The sequence below is a fragment of the Equus caballus genome, chromosome 23, assembly GCF_041296265.1.
Source record: "Equus caballus isolate H_3958 breed thoroughbred chromosome 23, TB-T2T, whole genome shotgun sequence".
NCBI classification, from domain to species: Eukaryota; Metazoa; Chordata; class Mammalia; order Perissodactyla; family Equidae; genus Equus; species Equus caballus.
Window position 1 is genome coordinate 63,398,677 of NC_091706.1, and position 20,863 is coordinate 63,419,539.

The following is a 20,863-nucleotide window of genomic DNA, read 5'->3' on the forward strand; positions in this document are numbered from 1 at the left end:
GGATTACCTGGTTTAAACCCGTTGAATGTCAGAATTGTAGGGATATTTAGAGGTCACCGTTCAACTTGTTCCTTTGTAAACGGAGAAAGTGAGGCCCAGAAAGGGTAGGACTTGTACCAAGTCACTGACCCGGGACCAGAAGCCAGGCATCCTGATTCCCAAGCAGGTCTCGTCGGTAAATCTTTGTGCGTCCCTTCGCGATTCAAGGCTCTCAGGTTCCCTCCTTGGCCGCTTCTCCAACCCCTACGCCCTACCCTCTCTGTGATCTGCTCCTTTCCTTCTTCCCTTTGGGTCAGCAGGGTCCACCCACTCCAATGGCAACACTCGGGGCAACGAGAGCTGTCGAGCTCTAGAAGAGATTAGTTTACGTCACCGTCGGCTCCTCCCATTGGCCTGGGGGGGTGGAGCGCTGCGCCGTGACGTCAGACGCCCAAAGGGGCGGAGTAGTGAGGGGAAGGAGGAGGGAAGTGGGGTTTCAACATGGCGGCTGTGATACTGCCGGTGGTTAGGGTGACTGTGACGGCTTGGCCCGGGGTGGGCAGAGTTGAAGGTGGTGGCGTTCGCTTTCCCTAGGGGCCGTCAGGAGCTCAGCGGGGACCGAACCTGGGAGGCCGGCCGGCGCCAGCACCTTTCAGCTTCTGGGACGGCAGCGGCGTTCAGGTAAGGGGGTCTCCCACTCTGGGAGGGGGGAGAGGGGCGGAGTTGGGGGAGGAGGCCGGTACCGGGCTACGGATGGGGGAGGGAACCCGGGGAAGAGGCTGGAGGCTGGGTCGGATGAAAGGAGCTGTGGCTGAGGGAGTGGGAGGGAGTAGGGGCCACAGATCGGTGACTTGGGGAGGATTCTGGGAGAACGGTCGGAGTGAGGGGACCAGAGTTGAAGGGGCGGAGGGTAGACGGGATGCGGAAAATGGGTTCGGATTAAGGAGACTAATACTCTGAGGGAAGATAGGCGCAGGAGATATCTTGCTGGAGGGAACTAGAGGATGTCCGAGAGGGGGACCCTGGTTTTAGTAAAGAAGGTGAGTAATGGGGGGTTGAGGGTGAGCTGGGGACGTGAGGTGCAGATTTAGTTTTCCCTGAGGCGGTGAGATTAGGGAGAAAGGGAGGAGACCAGAGCCGCATGAGTGATCTTTGGGGATATCTTTGACATTGTCCAGTCTTCTCCAGATATGTTTATCTTACCTCTTTTATTTGTTTCTTGGGTGGAGACTTACCTGTACAATCCACCTGGGCCTCAGAAAAAGCCCCAAATGTTTCTTGTGGAACGTCAAGTTATAGTTCACTTATTTGATCTGTATCAGCGATCTCTGACCTTTGTGTTGTCGCCATGTGTACTTGTTTCTAGGCTAGCCTCTTTTAAAAGTATGGCTGGGCATAAAAATACCTTTTATATTAAACTAAAATAAAATTTTGAGCGTTTTAAGACACCAATAGAGTGTTGCGAATGCAGATTTGGTAATTTAGTTAACTATTAAATATGTTCTGTTCTAATCCAACTTACACGTGTTTTCTTTCTTTCCTCAGTCTAATTATTAGTATTTGAGAATTTGGATAGATATGATGGATGTTTCTCTTTAGAATTTTGTCGGATTTGATGGTGGGAAAAACAGAGCTCTTAGTCTTTAGTGATAGCTATCTCTTTCTAGAATGTCCCAAACTGGTTAAACTGAAAGTTTCTGTATTATAGCCAAGAATGTGAAATGTCAAAAGTCTAAAAGAAGTACATTTTCTGCATTAACTTATTTCTTAAGAGGAATTTTTTGTAAATTAAATTGTTTTTTCTAATCCGTCTTATTCATTCTGTTACTTATTTATTCAGCATTTATTGAATGCCTATTGTGTGTTGCATTAATAAGTGATTATAATTGTGGAAATGGGAAAATTCATGTTTCTTTAGTGAACATCTCTATGACTGTCCAGCAGGTAACTTACTTACTTGCTGTAGCCTATTTTAGAAACGAAGAAAAAGGAAGAAAATTGAAGTATGTGAATATAAGAACTTCCTGAATTTTTATTTCGTTTAGTCTGACTCATTACCTCGTCATGATATATTTTATATGTATCTGAAAGATTTCACGTTTCATTTTGATTTTGAAGAAGACAATAACAGTATCCTGATATGATATTACGTCTATAGATGATTCTCATCAATGGTTATTAGTTCACATTTCTTAGACTGGCAGATGTCACTTTATCTCATGCGTCTTTTCTTTTGTGTCTTGACTACGGTAAGGTATTTAAAATGAGGATTCCTGAAGTTTAATTCAGTGACTAAAGTTCTGTCCCAGTAGCTTCAGCATTGTAGATGTTTTATCATGAGTGTAGATGCCAGTATTATAAACTTCTCTTGTTCTCTAATTGTTGAATGTGTTGAGATTTTTCAAATGTAGGTCATTTTTTAAAAAAATATTTTATTTTTTTTCCTTTTTCTCCCCAAAGACCCCCAGTACATAATTGTATATTCTTTGTTGTGGGTCCTTCTAGTTGTGGCATGTGGGACGCTGCATCAGCGTGGTTTGATGAGCAGTGCCATGTCTGCGCCCAGGATTCGAACCAACGAAACACTGGGCCGCCTGCAGCGGAGCACACGAGCTTAACCACTCGGCCACGGGGCCAGCCCACAAATGTAGGTCATTTTAAGTGTAAACTCTTTTCCCACAGACTAACCAGAAAAACCCCCAACAAAACATCAATTCATTAATCAAGTAATTTTCTTTAGATAATCTTTCTCAAGAAATGCAAAAGGTAGTATGCAATACGTTAAATTATTAAATAAACTTTTTCTTAGAATCGAAAACACCTTGAGTTGAATCTTAGAAATCAACTGTGTTTAAGTTTCCCACAGAGGGTGGAAATCCCTGCTTCTGTATCACAAAAGCTAAGTGAAAATCTGTCCTCTTTTCCAGAGTCTAATTTCTTATAGGAAAGAGCCTTTTAGTTAGAGAAGGAAGTAAGCAGGTGTTGCTCTTCTGACCTGTGGCACACAGTTTCTTGTAATATTGGGAAATAATTTGAATGTAAGAGTAATATTTTCTTATGAATTCAGAGTTATGATTTTTTTTTAAAGATTGGCACCTGAGCTAACAGCTGTTGCCAATCTTCTTTTTTTTTTCCTGCTTTTTCTCCCCAAATCCCCCCACTACATGGTTACATATTATAGTTGTGGGTCCTTCTAATGGTGGCATGTGGGATGCCACCTCAGCATGGACTGCTGAGCGGTGCCGTGTCCGCGCCCAGGATCCAAACTGGTGAAACCCTGGGCCGCTGAAGCGGAGCACGTGAACTTAACCTCTTAGCCATGGGGCTGGCCCCGAGAGTTATAATTTGAGACTTTAAAAATTTTAGGTGATGGTAGCAAAATTTACAAAGGGAAAGGTGCCAACACTGGGCCTATGCTAATGAGCTAGGACACTGTTAAGCATTTTACGTAATCTCACTTAATCCTTACAATTTGATTAGGTGGGCAGGTTGTTAAGTGCTTGCTTTTTATGTGTTGAGGAAACTGAGGATCAAAGATGTTGAATAATTTACCTAAGGTTACAGCTATAAAATGGTGGAGTCGGAATTTGAACTCAGATTTGTCCAACGTCAGTGCCCATGCTGCAATTTGTCACAGGGCCATCCCAATTCCTATCAAGTAGACTTAAAGTATAAGCACTAGTTTTAAAGTAATGCCATCTTTAACTGCTTATTCTCATTGAAATAGTAGTGTAACTGGAATGAGAAATAGTTCATTAAAATGTTAGTCACTTATGTTGTCATCAGGTATTCATTTCCTCCTAGAATACGGACTATTTTGTACTTAACAAAATTAACTGGATAAACTGGATAAGGGACTAAAAGTGCTCTTATTTGTATTGCTGAGTCAGATTGGACACAGTTCATTAAGGGCTAAAATTTGTATTTGGAGTAATGCACGTGTGTTCTCAGAATTCTGGATTGGTCATTGTCAGTTGCTTAATGCTTACCAAACACTTCCAGAGTTTGAGTCACTGAATTGGCTCATGATAATTGTGAATCTTGTGGTTACTGAGTCAAGAGCCAGCAGTGTGTTTTGGTTGCTTCACTTCCTCCCCAACACTTGATATTGTCAGACTTTTAATTTTTCTTCCTAATCCAGTGGTTTGAAATGGTATCTATTGTGTTTTTATTAGCATTTCCTGAAGTTGAGCATCTTTTCATACATTCATTGGTTGTTTGTGCTTCTGTGAAGTGTATATTCAAGGTCTTTGACTATTTTTGAGTTCTCTTTTTCTGATTATTTTAAGAGTTCTTTATATACTAGTTAATACTAGTGATTTGTTAATTCATGGGTTGCAAATATCCTCTCCCAATTTGTGACTTGTTTTTCATCTCTTCAGTCTTTTGATGAGAAAAGTTTGTAATTTTAATTATGTCTTTTCTTTTATGGTTTGTGCTTTTTGTGTCATATTTATGAAATCCTTCTCTTCTGCTAGGCATGGTGTTTTAATAAATACAATAGTATATCTATCTGTAATGTGGCATCTAACCAGACGTTTAGTCCCAGTATTTGCTTGATTAGAAAGGCAAACGTCTCAGGAGTCTCTTTCCTATTGTCTTTCTGGTTATAGGGCCAGAGGGTTTTAAAAGCAACTTGAATTGTGCCTTATACACAGGTTAAATATATTTTTTGAAACTAGGAAACCAACAGATTTATGAATGAGGTTTGCATTTTACTGAATGTTAATAATGTGGTTTGACAGAGACTTGTGTGGACAGTATTATATACAATTTATAATGAGGCGCTCAGTCTAAGCTGTTAGCATTTCTACTAAATTATGTTCAGAAAGATTTTTTGATGTCCACTTCTTACAGTGTTGGGCTTTATCAAGAATAATTGTGAATTGTGGAAGGGCTGATGTGGAAATGTTTTAGGAGTTTATTTTCAAGTCCACAATTTTATGTAATTGGGATACAATTCTGTGGAACATAATTACATGATCAAGTGAAAAAGAGAAATATGTAAATTTTCCTAGTTAACAGCTTGTTCGTGTATTTTTTTTTAGGGTGGGTATCACATGTTTATGATATTTAAATTCTATTAGATACATTTAAAAGAATGAAGTAACTATTCTCAATATTGGAGAAATTACATCTATTTAAAGTTATGATGAAACATTTCAAGTCAACTAGAAAATATGTGAGGGAATATATAGTTTTTCTGTTTTACTTTGTTTTTTAAACTCTCTGCCCAGTTCCTTGGACTTGTGTGGCTTCTATCCACCATTAAATCCTTATTTCTTAAGTTATATATATAAAAATCTTGGCGGCATTAGATTTTCTCTGTTGTGTATTAAAGCCTCCTAAAAACATTCCCTGCCCCCATCAGAAGACTAGGGACTTTAGGAATTTTTCTTCTAAGGAGTTGGATATTTAGTCCTGGCAAACATCACGTTGAAATATAAAACATCCACCAGACTCGAAATATACTGCAAATACTGTATAGTGATTTGCAGTACACCCTTGATATTTATGAAAGGTATGTCTGTAGATCTTTGAGAATCCTTGCATAGCTACTATAGGGTAGACTGTCCCTCATAACATACAGAAAAGTATCACGGAAAATGTTTAGTTACCATCAGATTTGATGGGTGTATGTCTAGAAGAGAGCAACAAAGTTAGAGATTTGTATGCTAAACTCAGTCTTCAGATACCTTTAACTCCTAGTCTTTTTCTGTTTGTTATTCCTGGCTGGCCTATTTCCAGCTTCCTTTAATAACCCAATGGAGACTCAAGTTTAGGCTGGCTTTTCTTGTCTTGTGCTGCATCCCATCATCATGGTCTTGATCCCAGGCAGGGTTTGCATCCTCCTCCTCATTTCTCCCCTCATTGGTAAGAATGGAATCTTCCTTATCCTAACATCTTCTTATAGTTTGGAAGTGTTAACATTTCCTTTTGCAGTTTGGTGGTGAAGTTATATGGGCAGTAACTTCCCCATTTCTTTCTTCTGGTAGATTATTGTACCTTACACCACTCCTTATAAGAGAATTGATTCCCTTCTATGGGTGGAATTCAAAGTCAAATGTCAGCCGAATTACAAATTACCAATTGAAGTGGACTTCAGGGGTAGCTTGTGAAGTCTCAAAATTGAAAGTGTTTAATTTCTTCTATCAACGGTTACTATATTTTCTAGTGATTCTAACAGTAGGAAGCAAATAAACCAACCTACCACAAATTTTGTTCTGAAAATACTTAAAAAAAATCACTGAAGATCTTGAATTGTTTATATCCTGTCCCCATCCATTTTTTGGAGCAGGAAAGTCTGGCTAGTTTTTGTAATTTAATAGGGAATCTAACTTTACCCTTTTACTAGATACTTTTTATAGTAGTACTTCACTTATCCAGCTCATGCACAGATCTAGGTGTTTACATAAACAGAATTTCAAAATAACTGAACACTACCCCTTTGAGAGACCGTATTAAATAAAATTGTTGGCAGATTATTAAATGAGAATCTTTTATAAATATATCTTCTGTAATGCAGTCAGTAATAAGGTGTGTAGGGCTTATTCCAAATGACCCTAGGCTGCTATACTTTTTGAGTTGTTGAGTCTTTGTAAAAATGAAAAAAAATTCTGTTTTTGGTCTGTGTGTTACTGGCACTATACTTAGTGAAAGAGTGTACATGTTAGGGTAATGGAGGCTTATTTTATTTACTATTGTAAGAAATTGTATTTAGGCACAGGTCTAACTGGAGATGTTATAGATCTGTCCTGTCCTATTTGGTAGCCACATAAACAGTGCAGATATAAAACGTTCTCATCACTGCAGACAGTTCTGTTGGCTCTGGTATTGTAGATCAGTGATTCTCAGATTTTAGCGTATATAGATGACCTGGAGATCTTGGTAAAATGTAGATTCTGATTTAGTAGTTCTGAGTAGGCTTAAGATTTTGCATTTCTAACAAGCTCTCAGGTTTTGTCATGATGATGGTCCAAGAACCATACTTTGAGTAGTAAGATTCTGAATGTCTTTCACAGATTCGCAATGCAATTCTGACACTAAGTATCCAGAAATAGGCCAAACTACACAGATTAAGGGCATAGTCATTCAGAAGCCTGCCCTCCCTTCAGACATCAGCCACAAGCTTGAGGATTTCCAGGCCACCCGCATGTCTGTAACAACTGGCTACAAATTTGAGGGTTCCCACTCTGCCCTCAGGTTCGATAATTTGCTAGAATGACGCACGGAACTCAGGAAAGTGCTATACTTAGATTACAGTTTTATCATAGCAAAAAGGATATAAATTAGGACGAGCCAAAAGAAGAGATGGATAGAGTGAAGTCCAGGAAGGTCCCAGACTTGAAGCCTCTGAGTCCTCTCCCCGTGGAGTCAAGACATGTCACCCTCCTGGCACATTGTTGTGTTACAATATGCAAAGTATTATTAACCAGGGAAGCTCACCTGAGCTTCAGTGTCCAGAGTTGATTTTACTGGGTTTTCATTAGATAGGCATTATTCATTGAATCATGACCACAAGGTTGAATTCGATCCCTGGTCCTCCTTTCCTTCCTGAAGGTTGAACATATTTCATGGCTTAAAGCCCCAACCCTGTAATCACATGATTGGTCTTTCTGGTATGGCCAACCTCCGTCCTAAGTAATATTGTTAGCATAAATTATCTGGGGGCTCACGATGAGTAAACTCTTTAGCATAAACCATCAGGTGTGGTCTGAGGAGCCCACCATGAAGAACAATGATACTCCTATCATTCAGGAAATTCCAACGATTTAGAAGATACTTCCCAGAACAGGAGACCAAGGCCAGCCAAATTCTTTATCATACAAGATGATTTGTTCAGTTTTAGATCCAATTAAGACTACTTATTGGTTTGGGGTTGGTTTTTTATTTTTTTTTAATCTCTTAGACTTCTGTTTTTTAGATGTTTCATGGAAATTTTAAGACATAACAGAGAGCAGAGAGAGTAGTGTAATGAACTCCCATGTACGTTATTGCCCAGCTTCCCAGCTTTCACAAAAATCAGCATTTGACTGATCTCTTTTTCAACTCTTTTCTCCTGCTTTTTTTGGGAGTGAGGAAGTGCCTGAAGTATTTTAAAGCAAATCTCAAACATTCCTGTGAATACATTATTGTGCACCTCTGATAGTGCTTTCTTTTGAAAACATAAACCACCATGCTATTATCACATCTAACAATCATTAGTAATTCCTTAATATAGTCTAATACCATCCATATTAAAATTTCTCTTGTTGTCTTAAAAATGTCACTTTACAGTTGGTTTGTTCCGTTCACAATTCAAGTGAGGTCCATACCGACCACTTACTTGATTTTCATGTCTCCTAAGTCACTTTTATGATAAGTACGCCCTTTTCATGTTACTGATTCATTGGGGAAATCAGGCCATTTGTCCTGTAGGTATCCCACATTCAGGATTGTCTTGTGTGTTCTTGTATTGTCTTCACTTGCTTCTCTATTTCTTGTAAACTAGTGGTTAGAAGTTTGGTTTAGTTCATGGTTTTTGTTTGGGTGGTGGTGGGTGGTGGGAGTAGCATCACATAGGTGGTGCTGTGTACTTCCTCATGCATCACATCAGGAGATAGTACTGAATGGTTGTCCCACTTTTAGTGATTCTAGTTGTGTTCAGATGGTGTCAGCCAGATCCTTCCATTTTAAAGTTTCCTATGAATCTTTACCTAATAGTTTAGCATCCATTGATGATACTTACTTGGATCAATTATTTAATTAGAAATTGTGAAGTTTTGGGGCTGGCCCAGTGGCTCAGTGGTTAAGTGCGCACGTTCCGCTTCTCGGCAGCCCAGGGTACACTGGTTCGGATCCCGGGCGTGGACATGGCACCGCTTGGCAAGCCATGCTATGGTAGGCGTCCCACATATAAAATGGAGGAAGATGGGCATGAATGTTAGCTCAGGGTTGTCTTCCTCAGCAAAAAGAGGAGGATTGGCAGTAGTTAGCTCAGAGCTAATCTTCCTCAAAAAAAAAAAAAAAAAGTTGTGAAGTTTTGTCATTATGCTAATTCTTTTTTTTTTTTTTAAAGATTTTATTTTTCCCTTTTCTCCCCAAAGCCCCCTGGTACATAGTTGTGTATTTTTAGTTGTGGTTCCTTCTAGTTGTGGCGTGTGGGACGCTGCCTCAGCGTGGCTTGATGAGCAGTGCCATGTCCGTGCCCAGGATTCGAACTGGGGGAAACCCTGGGCTGCCGAAACCCTGGGCAGCTGAAGCGGAGCGCACAAACTTAACCGCTTGGCCACGGGGCCAGCCCCTGTTCATTTCTTTTTGACTGATCTTTGGTAGTTTGTGTTTTTCAAGAAATTGGTTCATTTAATCTAAAGTGCTGAATTTTTGGTATAAAATTGTTTCTATATAGTATTCTCTTGTGCTATTTTATAGTATTATCATAAGATCTGTAGTGGTGTTCCCTCTTTTATTCCTGATATCACTAGTTTTGTTTTTCTTTTGATTTTTTGTTTTTTGCTAATGAGCCTTGCTTAGGGGTTTATCAATTTTCTTTCTTTTTGTTTTTGGTTTATAACATTATATAAATTTCACATGTACATCATTATATTTTGATTCCTGTGTGGATTATATAATGCTCACCACTCAAAGACTAATTATAGTCCATCACCACACACACGTGCCTAGTCATTCCTTTTGCCCTCCTACCTCCCCCATTCCCCTCTGGTAACCACCAGTCCAATCTCTGTCTCTATGTGGTTGTTTGTTGTTTTTTTAACCTTCTACTTATAAAGTGAGATCGTGTGGTATAACTTTCTCCCTCTGACTTATTTCACTTAGCATTAATACCCTCAAGGTCCATCCATGTTGTCACAAGTGGCCAGATACCATCCTTTCTTATGGGTGAGTGGTATTCCATTCTGTATATATACCTTATTTTCTTTATTCATTCGTCCCTTGATGGCCATTTAGGTTGCTTCCGAGTCTTGGCTGTTGTGAATAATGCTATGATGAGCATAGAGGTGCATGTATCTTTACGTATTCTCTTTTTGTGTTCTTTGCATAAATACTCAGCAGTGGAATAGCTGGATTTCATGGTAGTTCTATTCTTAATTTTTTGATGAATTTCCATACTGTTTTCCATAGTGGCTGCACCAGTTTGAGCTCCCACCAGCAGCGTACAAGGGTTCCCTTCTCTCCACATCGTCTCCAACACATTATTTCCTGTCTTGTTGATTACAGCTATTCTGATGGTCATGAGGCGATATCTCATTGTAGTTTTGATTTGAGTTTCCCTGATAGTTAATGATGTTGAACATCTTTTCATGTGCCTGTTGGCCATCTGTATATCTTCTTTTTAGAAATGTCTGTTCAGATATTTTGCCCATTTTTTAATTGAGTTTACTGTGTTGAAGTATTGTAATGTGCTGTGATTTTCTTTTCTGTTTCTTTTTTTCTGCTTTTTCTCCCCAATATATAGTTGTATATTTTAGTTGTGGGTCCTTCTAGTTGTGGTGTGTGGGATGCTGCCTCAACGTGGCCTAATGAGCAGTGACGTGTCCACGCCCAGGATCTGAACCGGCGAAACCCTGAGCTGCTGAAGCGGAGCGTGTGAACTTAACTGCTATGCCACTGGACTGGCCACATATATTCTCATGCTTTTTAAAACTTTTCTGAACTTTATGTGATAGTGGGAGGAGAGACTTACTGGAATACATTTTTATTCTTCAGAGGGTGGTAGAGTTTTGGTTATTTTCCAGGGGAGTTTCAAAAGATTTAGTATATATGTATGCTAAAATTATATCTTTAACCTTTATAGAAGGTTTTTTCTTTGATTGTCAGATATTCACTTGTAAATCAATGTAAAAATAAACGTGTTTCTTACTATAGGTGATGGTCTTTTCGTACCAGTTTTCTCTGTTCTTTAGAGTAAGTATAGACTGTTGAATTGGGGAACTACCCTTACTAAAATAGATTTAGGAAGGAGGGGAGGTGCTGGTGAATAACTAGTGCTTACGTTATCTTATTTAATCTTTATAATAACCACCTTTAGGTTTGTTCCATAGTAACATTTAATTTAATTTCTTTTATTATTAATCTTTGTTTTTATTGGTAAGAAGAATATGTTGTTTTTTTATCAGAGAGATTAATTACAACTCGTTTTTGTGTGTGTGTGTGTGTGTGAGAGGAAGATTCCCCCTGAGCTAACATCCATTGCTAAACCTCCTTTTTTCTTTTTGCTTGAGGAAGATTAGCCCTGAGCTAATGTATGTCCCAGTCTTCCTCTACTTTGTATGTGGGATGCCTCCACAGCATGGCTGATAAGTGAAGTAGGTCTGCACCTGGGATCTGAACTTGTGAACTCGGGCTGCTGAATTGGAGCTCATGGAACCCCAACCACTCGGCCACCGAGCTGGCCCCTACAACCTGTTTTGATAGATACCTGTAAAGCAATTTGACTTTAGTCAAAAGACCTGCCATGTACTTTTTGTGTCCTTTATTAGAAATCATTTCATATTGAGATTTCTCAGTTGTAAAATAGAAAAGGACAGTATTTTGTTTATGTATTGTATATACCTTCAGTTTTAGATAGAGTTCTTATCACAAGTGCCAGTAATTTTATTATGTTGATTGCTATGTGTAATAATCTGAAGCATAATGTATTAATTGATAATTTTCAGAGGAAGGGAAGCCATTGCTGATTTTGTTTCCTGGACTTTAAACACACATATCTTTTCTATAACATTTCCTGTTCTAGCTTCCCATTTCCTAGAAGGCTTGTCTTTTATGCTTTTTCTTTTTTTAAACCCAGGCTGAGAATTGGCCTTTGAATAGGGGGAGTAATTAGAGATATATTTGGATTTACTCTTCCTTATTCTATGTTTTCTGTTTACCCTCCTTCTTCTTTTTAAAAATCTCTTTCTTCCTTTTGATTGAATTTTCTTTGACATCTTTGCTCTAATAGTTTGAAAGTTGCTCATTCTCTTCCTTTTTGTCTGGTGTTTACCATTAAAATTTTTATGTGTAAATTTTTATACATAAAATCTTTCTATCTGTGCTGTGTATATGATCTCTAGTATCTGTATCCTCCTCTCTCTACAATAAGACAAGTTTGTTTTATTTCTGCCTCTCTCTTCCAGCCCTCTCCCGTTTTCAGGCCATCTGGGATTTTAGTTCTTGATCACTTATTTACTTTTACATCATATGTTACCAGTTACCTTGGACTAGATATATTTTACTGCTTTATTTGCTCTTCTTTTTCTTATGTCTTCCATTTCCCATGCTTTAATCTTATGCTTTCCTAGACTTTGTCTTTGAATTATTCTTTCAGAGAGGGATCAGTGGATAGGGAATTTTTCAGAGTCTTTGGATGTTGAAATGTTCTTATCTTGCTCCTTCATTTGGATACTAGGATTCTAGTTTTAAAACTATTTTTCATTAGATTTTGAAGATAATTACTCCATAGTTTATCATCTGTTGTTGATAATGAGAGTTCTTGAAGCTAGTTTTATTCTCTTTCCTTTGTAGATAACCGCTTTCTATCTAGAAGCTATTTGTTGTTTAGGTTTTTAAAAATCTCGTGATGATTTAGGGGCCATCCCAGTGGTGCAGTGGTTAAGGGCACACATTCCACTTCAGTGGCCCAGGGTTCGCTGGTTCGGATCCTGGGTGCAGACATGGCACTGCTTGGCAAGCATGCTGTGGCAGGCGTCCCATGTATAAAGTAGAGTAAGAGGGGCATGGATGTTAGCTCAGGGTCAGTCTTCCTCAGCAGAAAAAGGAGGATTGGCAGCAGATGTTAGCTTAGGGCTAATCTTCCTCAAAAACAAACAAACAAACAAACAAACAAATAAATAATAAATATGGTGATGATTTAAATTTGCGTGATGTGTTTAGGTTTCAGTTTTTACCAGTGCATTCTGCTTGGTACTCAGCTCTTTTGGTTTCAAGACTGTGTTGTATATTTATTCAGCTCTTGGAGTTTTACTTCTTCCTTTCCATTCTCTCAGTTCTCTCTTGAAACTCCTATTAAACAAATTTGGGAACTGCTTGAAACCATTGATCCTGAGCTTGAAACACTTTCACCATAGCAGTTTTTTTCTGCCTTCTGTCTTCTTCTGTATTTAGGACTGGATTTTTAAAATAGCTTTATTAAAATATATTTCGCATACCACAAAATTCAACCATTAAAAGTGTACAGTATTTTTACAGAGTGGTGAAACCACCACCACAATCTATTGAAAAGTTCCCAGAATATTTTCAGTACCCCAAAAACAATTCTCATGCCCATTAGCATTCACTCCCCATTTCTGTCTCCACCCAGCTCCTAGCAACTACTGATCTACATTCTGTCTCTGGATTTGCCTGTTCTTGACATTTCATATAAATGGGAAACATGTAATATGTAGTCTTTTTTGACTGGCTTCTTTCATTTAGCGTAATGTTTTTTGGGTTCAACCATGCCTTTTTTTTTTTTTTTTTTGCCAAATAATGCTCTGTTGTGTGGATATACTGTATTTTATTTTACCATTTGTTAGTTGATGGACATTTGGGTTGTTTCTCCATTGTGTACAAGTTTTTGTGTGGACAGATGTTTTCATTTCTCTTGAGTATTCTCTTGGATTACCTCTTGGAGATTACAATTAACATCTTAAATTTCTAACAGTCTAGTTTGAACTGATACCAACTTAACTTCAATATTATACAAAGACTCTGCTCCTATACAGTTCTATCCTACCCCTTTTTAATGTTGTCATGAATTACAACTTTATATACAACATGGATGAACCTCAAGGGCATTATGCTAAGTGAAAATAAGCCAGACATAGAAAGACAATAACATAGATTTATATAATAATTTTTATGCATTTGTCTTTTAAATCTTGTAGGAAGTAAAAACTGAAGTTGGAAACCAGAAACACAATACTGGCTTTTATGTTTGCCCAGTTACCCTTACTGGAGATCTTTATTTCTTTCTATGGATTTGAGTTACTGTCTAGTGTCCTGCCATTTCAGCCTAAAGGACTTCATTTAGCATTTCTTGTAGGGTAGGTCTTGCAGCAACAAACTCCCTCAGCTTTTAATTATCTAGGAATGTCTTAATTTCTCTCTCATTTTTGAAGGACAGTTTTTCCCAGATACAGAATTCTTTTTTTTTTTTTAAAGATTTTATTTTTTTCCTTTTTCTCCCCAAAGCCCCCAAGTACATAGTTGTATATTCTTCGTTGTGAGTCCTAGTTGTGGCATGTGGGACGCTGCCTCAGCGTGGTTTGATGAGCAGTGCCATGTCTGCGCCCACGATTCGAACCAATGAAACACTGGGCTGCCTGCAGCGGAGCACGTGGACTTAACCACTCAGCTACGGGGCCAGCCCCATAGATATAGAATTCTTAGTTGACAGTTTTTTCTTTCAGCACTTTAAATATGTCATCCCACTGTCTTCCATGGTTTCTGATTAGAAATTGGCTGTTAATCTTATTGATGATCTCTTCTATATGATGGGTTGCTTCCCTTGCTTTTAAAGATTCTTTCTTTGTCTTTGTTTTTCAACAGTTTGGTTATATTGTGTCTTGGTGTGAATCTCTTTGAGTTTATCCTACTTGGAGTTCATTGAGCTTCTTGAATTTGTAGATTCATGGCTTTTGTCAAATCTGGGAAGGTTTTGATCTTTACTTCTTAAAATAATATTTCTGCCCCTTTCTCTCTTCTTTTGGGACTCCTGTAATGTGTATGTTGATATACTTAATGGTGTCCCACATGTCCTTTAGACTCTGTTTGCTTTTATTTATTTTTTCTTTCTCAACAAACTCAATTTTATTTTTTATTATTTATTTTGATTTTCCATTTTATTTTTTATTTTTGTCTTTATATTATCTTCTTGAGGTCATAGTGGTTTATAACATTGTGAAATTTCAGGTGTACATTATTATTTATCAGTATTATGTGTAGACTGCATCGTACTCACCACAGTCTAATTTTTATCTGTCACCATATACATGTGCCCCTTTACCCCTTTCACCCCCCCCCCCAGCTGGTTACCACTAATCTACTAATCTCTTTGTCCGTGTGTTTATCTTCCACGTATGGGTGAAATCATGTGGTGTTTGTCTTTCTCTGGCTTATTTTACTTAACATAATACTCTCAAGGTCCATCTATGTTGTTGCAAATAGGATGATTTTGTCCTTTTTTTATGACTGAGTAGTATTCCATTGTATACATATACTACATCATCTTTATACATGCATCAGTTGATGGGCACTTGGGTTGCTTCCACATCTTGGCTATTGTGAATCATGCTGCAGTGAACATAGGGGTGCATAAGTCTTTCAGTTGTCAACTTCAGTAGTGGGATAGCTGGATCGTATGGCATTTCTATTTTTAATTTTTTGAGAAACCTCCATACTGTTTTCCATAGTGGCTGCACCAATTTGCATTCCCACTAGCAGTGTGAGGAGGTTTCCTTTTCTCCACATCCTCTCTGATATTTGTTATTTTTTTGTCTTGGTGATTATAGCTATCCTAACAGGTGTAAGGTGTAGTTTTGATTTGTATTTCCCTAATCATTAGTGATGTTGAACATCTTTTCATGTGCCTGTTGGCCATCTGTATATCTTCTTTGTAAAAATGTTCCTGTTCTCTGGTCATTTTTTAATCAGATTGTTTTTCCTTTTGTTGTTGAGTTGTATGAGTTCTTTATATATTTTGGAGATTAACCCCTTGATGGACATATGATTTGTAAATATCTTCTCCCAGTTGGTGGGTAATCTTTTCATTTTGTTCCTGATTTCTTTTGCCTTGCAGAAGCTCTTTAGTCTGATGTAGCCCCATTTGTTTATTTTTTCTTTTGTTTCCCATGCCTGAGTAGACATGGTGTTTGAAAAGATGCTGCTAAGAACACTGTCAAAGAGTGTACTGCCTATATTTTCTTCTAGGAGTTTTATGGTTTCACATCTCACCTTCAAGTGTTTAATCCTTTTTGAGCTAATTTCTTGTGTGTGGTGTAAGATAATGGTCTGCTTTCATCCTTTTGCATGTGGCTGTCTAGTTTTCCCAGTACCATTTATTGAAGAAACTTTGCTTTCTCCATTGTATGTTATTGGCTCCTTTGTTGAAGATTAGCTGTCCATAGATGTGTGGTTTTATTTCTGTGCTTTCAATTCTGTTCCATTGATCTGTGTGTCTCTTTTTGTGTCAGCACCATACTGTTTTGATTACTATAGCTTTGTAGTATGTTTTGAAGTCAGGGATTGTGATGCCTCCAGCTTTGTGCTTTTGTTTCTCAGGATTGCCTTCACTATTCAGGGTCTTTTGTTGTTCCCTGTACATTTTAGGATTCTTTGTTCTGTTTCTGTGAAGAATGTCTTTGGGATTCTGATTGAGATTGCATTGAATTTGTAGATTGCTTTAGGTAATATGGACATTTTGGCTATGTTTATTTTTCCAATCTATGTGCATGGAATATCTTTCCATTTCTTTATGCCATCTTCGATGTCTTTTAATAATGTCTTATAGTTTTCATTGTGTGGGTCTTGCACCTCCTTGGTTAAATTTGTTCCAAGGTATTTTTTTGCGATTGTAAATGGGATTGTATTCTTGACTTCTCTTTCTAGTTCATTATTAGAGTATAAGAATGCAAGTAATTTTTGTCAGTTGATTTTGTGCCCTGCAACTTTGCTGTAGTTGTTCATTATTTCTGAGAGTTTTCTGATGGATTTTTTAGGATTTTCTATTTACAGAATCATGTCATCTGCAGTGAGTGTTTCACTTCTTCCTTTACAATGTGGGTACTGTTTCTTTTCTTGCCTAATTGCTCTGGCCCAAACCTTGGGTACTGTGTTGAATAGGACTGGCAAGAGTGGGCATCTTGTCTTCTTCCTGTTCTCAGATGGATGGCTTTCAGTTTTTCTCCATTGAGTGTGATGTTGGGTGTGGGTTTGTCATATATGACCTTTATCGTGTTGAGGTGCTTTCTTTCTATACCCATTTTATTGAGTTTTTTTTTCATAAATGGATGTCGGATCTTGTCAGATGCTTTCTTTGCATCTATTGAGATGGTCATGAGGTTTTTATTCCTCATTTTGTTAGTGTGGTGTATCACATTGATTGATTTGTGGATGTTTATCCATCCCTGCATCCCTGGTATAAATCCCACTTGATCATGGTGTATGATCTTTTTAATGTATTGCTGTATTTGGTTTGCCAATATTTTGTTGAGAATTTTTGCATCTATGTTCCTCAGCCATATTGGTCTGTAGTTTTACTTCTCTGTGTTGTCCTGGTCAGGTTTTGGGATCAGGGTGATATTGGCCTCATAGAATGAGTTAGGAAGTATTGCATCTTCCTCAGTTTTTTGGAATAGTTTGAGAATGATAGGTATTAAATCTTTGAATGTTTGGTAGAATTCTCTAGAGAAGCCATCTGGTCCTGGACTTTTGTTTTTGGGGAGGTTTTTTTTTTTTTTTTAAAGATTTTATTTTTTTCTTTTTTCTCCCCAAAGCCCCCCGGTACATAGTTGTATATTCTTCGTTGTGGGTCCTTCTAGTTGTGGCATGTGGGACGCTGCCTCAGCGTGGCTTGGTGAGTAGTGCCATGTCCGCGCCCAGGATTCAAACCAATGAAACACTGGGCCTCCTGCAACGGAGCGCACGAACTTAACCACTCGGCCACGGGGCCAGCCCCTGGGGAGGTTTTTGATTACTGTTTCAGTCTCTTTACTTGTGATTGGACTGTGCAATTCTCTATTGGTTCAGTTTTGGGAGGTTGTATGTGTTAAAGAATTTATCCATTTCTTCTAGGTTGTCCAGTTTGTTGGCATATAGTTTTTCATAGTATTCTCTTATAATCCTTTGTATTTCTGTGGTTTCTGTTATAATTTTTCCTCTTTCATTCTTAATTTTATTTATTTGAGCTTTCTCTCTTTTTTTCTCAGTGAGTCTGGCTGAGGGTTTGTAAGTTTTGTGTATCTTCTTAAAGAACCAGCTCTTAGTTTAATTGATTCTTTCTACTGTTTCTTGGGTTTCTATTTCATTTATTTCTGCTCTAATTTTTACTCTTTCCCTCCTTCTGCTGACTTATGGCTTTGTTTTTTCTTCTTTTTCTAGTTCTGTTAGGTGTAGTTTAAGATTACTTATTTGGCATTTTTCTTGTTTGTTGAGGTGGGCCTATGTTGCAATGAATTTCCCTCTTAGAACCACTTTTATTGCATTACATATGAGTTAGTATGATTTATTTTCATTTTATTTGTCTCCAGGTTTTTTTAATTTCTCCTTTGATTTCTTTGTTGATCCACTGGTGGTTCAGGGGCGTGTTGTTTAGTTTCCACATATTTGTGACTTTCCCACCTTTTTGCTTGCAGTTGATTTCTTTTTCATAGCATTATGGTTGGAAAGGATGCTTCATGTGAGTTCAGTCTTAAATTTATTGAGGCTTGCCTTGTTTCCCAGTATATGGTCTGTCTTTGAGAATGTTCCATGTGCACTTGAGATGAATGTGTATTCTGCTGTTTTTTGATGGAGTACTCTGTATATGTTTATTAAGTCCATCTGGCCTAGTTTTTCATTAAATTCTGCTATTTCCTTGTTGACTTTCTATCTGGATGATCTTTTCATTGATGTAAGTGGGGCGTTGACATCCCCTACTATTATTGCTGTAATTTCTCCCCTTAGGTCTCTTAATAGTTGCTTTATGTACTTTGGTGCTCCTGTATTTTGTGCATTAGTGTTATGTACTCTTGGTGGAGTGCCTCTTTTATCGTTATACTTTCCCTCTTTGTCTCTCATTGCCTTTTTTATCTTGAAGTCTGCTACAAGTATGGCAACACCTGCTTTCTTTTGCTTGCCATTTGCTTGGAGTATCGTCTTCCATCCCTTTACTCTGAGCCTGTGTTTGTCTTTAGAGTTGAGATGTGTTTCCTGGAGGCAGCATATTGCTGGGCCTTGTTTTTAACTTTGCCCAGCTATGCTATTTCTTTTGATTGGAGAATTCAATCCATTTACATTTAGAGTGACTATTGATAAATGAGGGCTTAGTTCTGCTATTTTATCTCCTGTTTTCCAGTTGTTCTGTATTTCCATTGTTTCTCTTCCTGTATGTTTCTGACTGCCATTTCAGTTTGGTGATGTCCTCTGATGATTTTCTCAGTTTTCTCTTTATTATTTGTGTCTCTGTTCTGATTTTTTTGTTTATTGGTTACCATGAGGTTTGTATAAAAGATCTCAGAGATGAGATAGTCCGTTTTCTGATAGCCTCTTATCTCCATTAGCCTCAGCAGGTTCCATCTCTTTCCTCTTTCCTGTCTAAGTTATTGTGTCACAAATTGTATTTTGTCTTGTGAGTTTGTGTCTAAATGGAAGTGTTTATAGTTACTTTTGATGCTTCCCTTCCCTTAATCTTTAATGTTATAATTGTTTGCTAACCTGTTCTGATAGAGAGCTGCCATGTTCTGATTTTGTCTGTCTATTTGTCTCTTTGCCCAAGGCTTTGTAAACCTTTGCCTTTTTGTTTCATGTATGAGGGCATTCTTGGTCATTTCTTGTAGGGGTCGTCTTGTGATGAACTCCCTCAGCTTTTCTTTATCTGGTAAGGTTTTTATTTCTCCATTGTATCTGAAGGATAGTTTCATTGGATAGAGTATTCTTGCCTGAATGTTTTTGTCTTTCAGTATTTCGACTATGTATGTTCCACTCTCTCCTGGCCTGTAAGGTTTCTGCTAAGAAGTCTGCTGAAAGCCTGAAAAGAATTCCTTTGTAGATTTTTCTCTTCTGCCTTGCTGCCCTTAATAGTTTTTCTTTGTCATTGACTTTTGCCAATTATATTAACGTATGCCTCAGATAAGGTCTTCTTGCATTGATGTAATTAAGAGTTGTATTAGCTTCGTTTATTTGTAATTCCAGTTCCTGCCTCAGGTTTCGGAAGTTCTCAGCTATTATTTCTTTGAATTAGCTCTCTGCTCCTGTCTCCCTCCCTTCTCCTTCTGGATACCTATAATCTTTATGTTGCATTTCTTAATTGAGTTGGATATTTCTCAGAGAATTTCTTTGGTTTTTTAAAGTCTTAGGTCTCTCTTCTCCACCTGAAGTATTTCTATATTTCTGTCCTCTAAATTACTAATTTGGCCCTCTATAATATCAGCTCTGTTTCTAAAGGTTTCTACATGGCTTTTTATCTCTTTCATTGGGTTCTTCACCTCCAGCATTTCTATTTGTTTTTTTCTTTAGAGTTTCAGTCTCTTTTGTGAAGAATTCATTCTTGTTAATTTTATTCCTGAGTTCATTGAACTGTGTTTCTGAGTTTTCTTGTAATTCGTGGAGTTTCTTTATGGTAACTATTTTGAATTCTCTGTCGTTTAGACACTGAATTCCTGTGACTTTAGGATTGGTTTCTGTCTTGTCGTTTTCCTTCTTATGTGGAGTGTTAGAGTATTTCTTCATGGTGTTTCGTGAAGTGGATCTTTGTCGGCACATAGTGGTAGTATCTGGCTGCAGATTCCACCTGCTACCACTCGGGGGCGTGCAGGAGCTGTGTTTTCTGAACACTCTGCCTCTGCTGGAAGTTGTGCCCATAGGGCTCATCTGCGTTTGCCTGCTGTCTGCTGCTGCTTGGTGGGTCCCGTATGCAGGCTCAGGCACTCTGGTGTGGATCTGCTGCCCTGGCCGACTGGCCAGGCTAGTGCACCATGCAGGAAAAGAGGGGAGGAGCACTTTCTTTTGTTCATGCGTGCCCTCTTTGCATTCACTGGTGGCCCGCCTGGGTTACTGGGCTTTGTTGGGGGCGCTCACATGGTGGCTGAGCTGCCTTGGTGTGAAGTGTTCCTGCAGGCTAGGATGCAACTCCGAAAGCAAAAGCATTCCTTCAGATGCCTGCCTGTACCTTTGTCTCCTCTTAGAGTCACATGCTGACTGCTGCACG

The 20,863-nt window shown here is 38.3% G+C and overlaps 1 protein-coding gene across 6 annotated transcripts in view; it reads left to right on the forward strand.

Moving 5' to 3' along the window:
• The first annotated feature begins 408 nt into the window (after window positions 1-408).
• UBAP1 (ubiquitin associated protein 1) overlaps window positions 409-20,863 on the forward strand; it is a 57,204-nt gene continuing 36,749 nt past the window's right edge. The window contains exons 1-2 of one of the 6 annotated variants that reach the window (XM_070248782.1): window positions 422-660; window positions 2,485-2,626. The gene's annotated coding sequence lies outside the window, so the exon portion shown is untranslated. Of the gene's footprint in view, window positions 661-748; window positions 1,020-2,484; window positions 2,627-20,863 lie in introns of those variants that run through there. The other 5 variants (XM_070248783.1, XM_001499590.6, XM_014735513.3 and 2 more) reach the window with 5 other exon arrangements.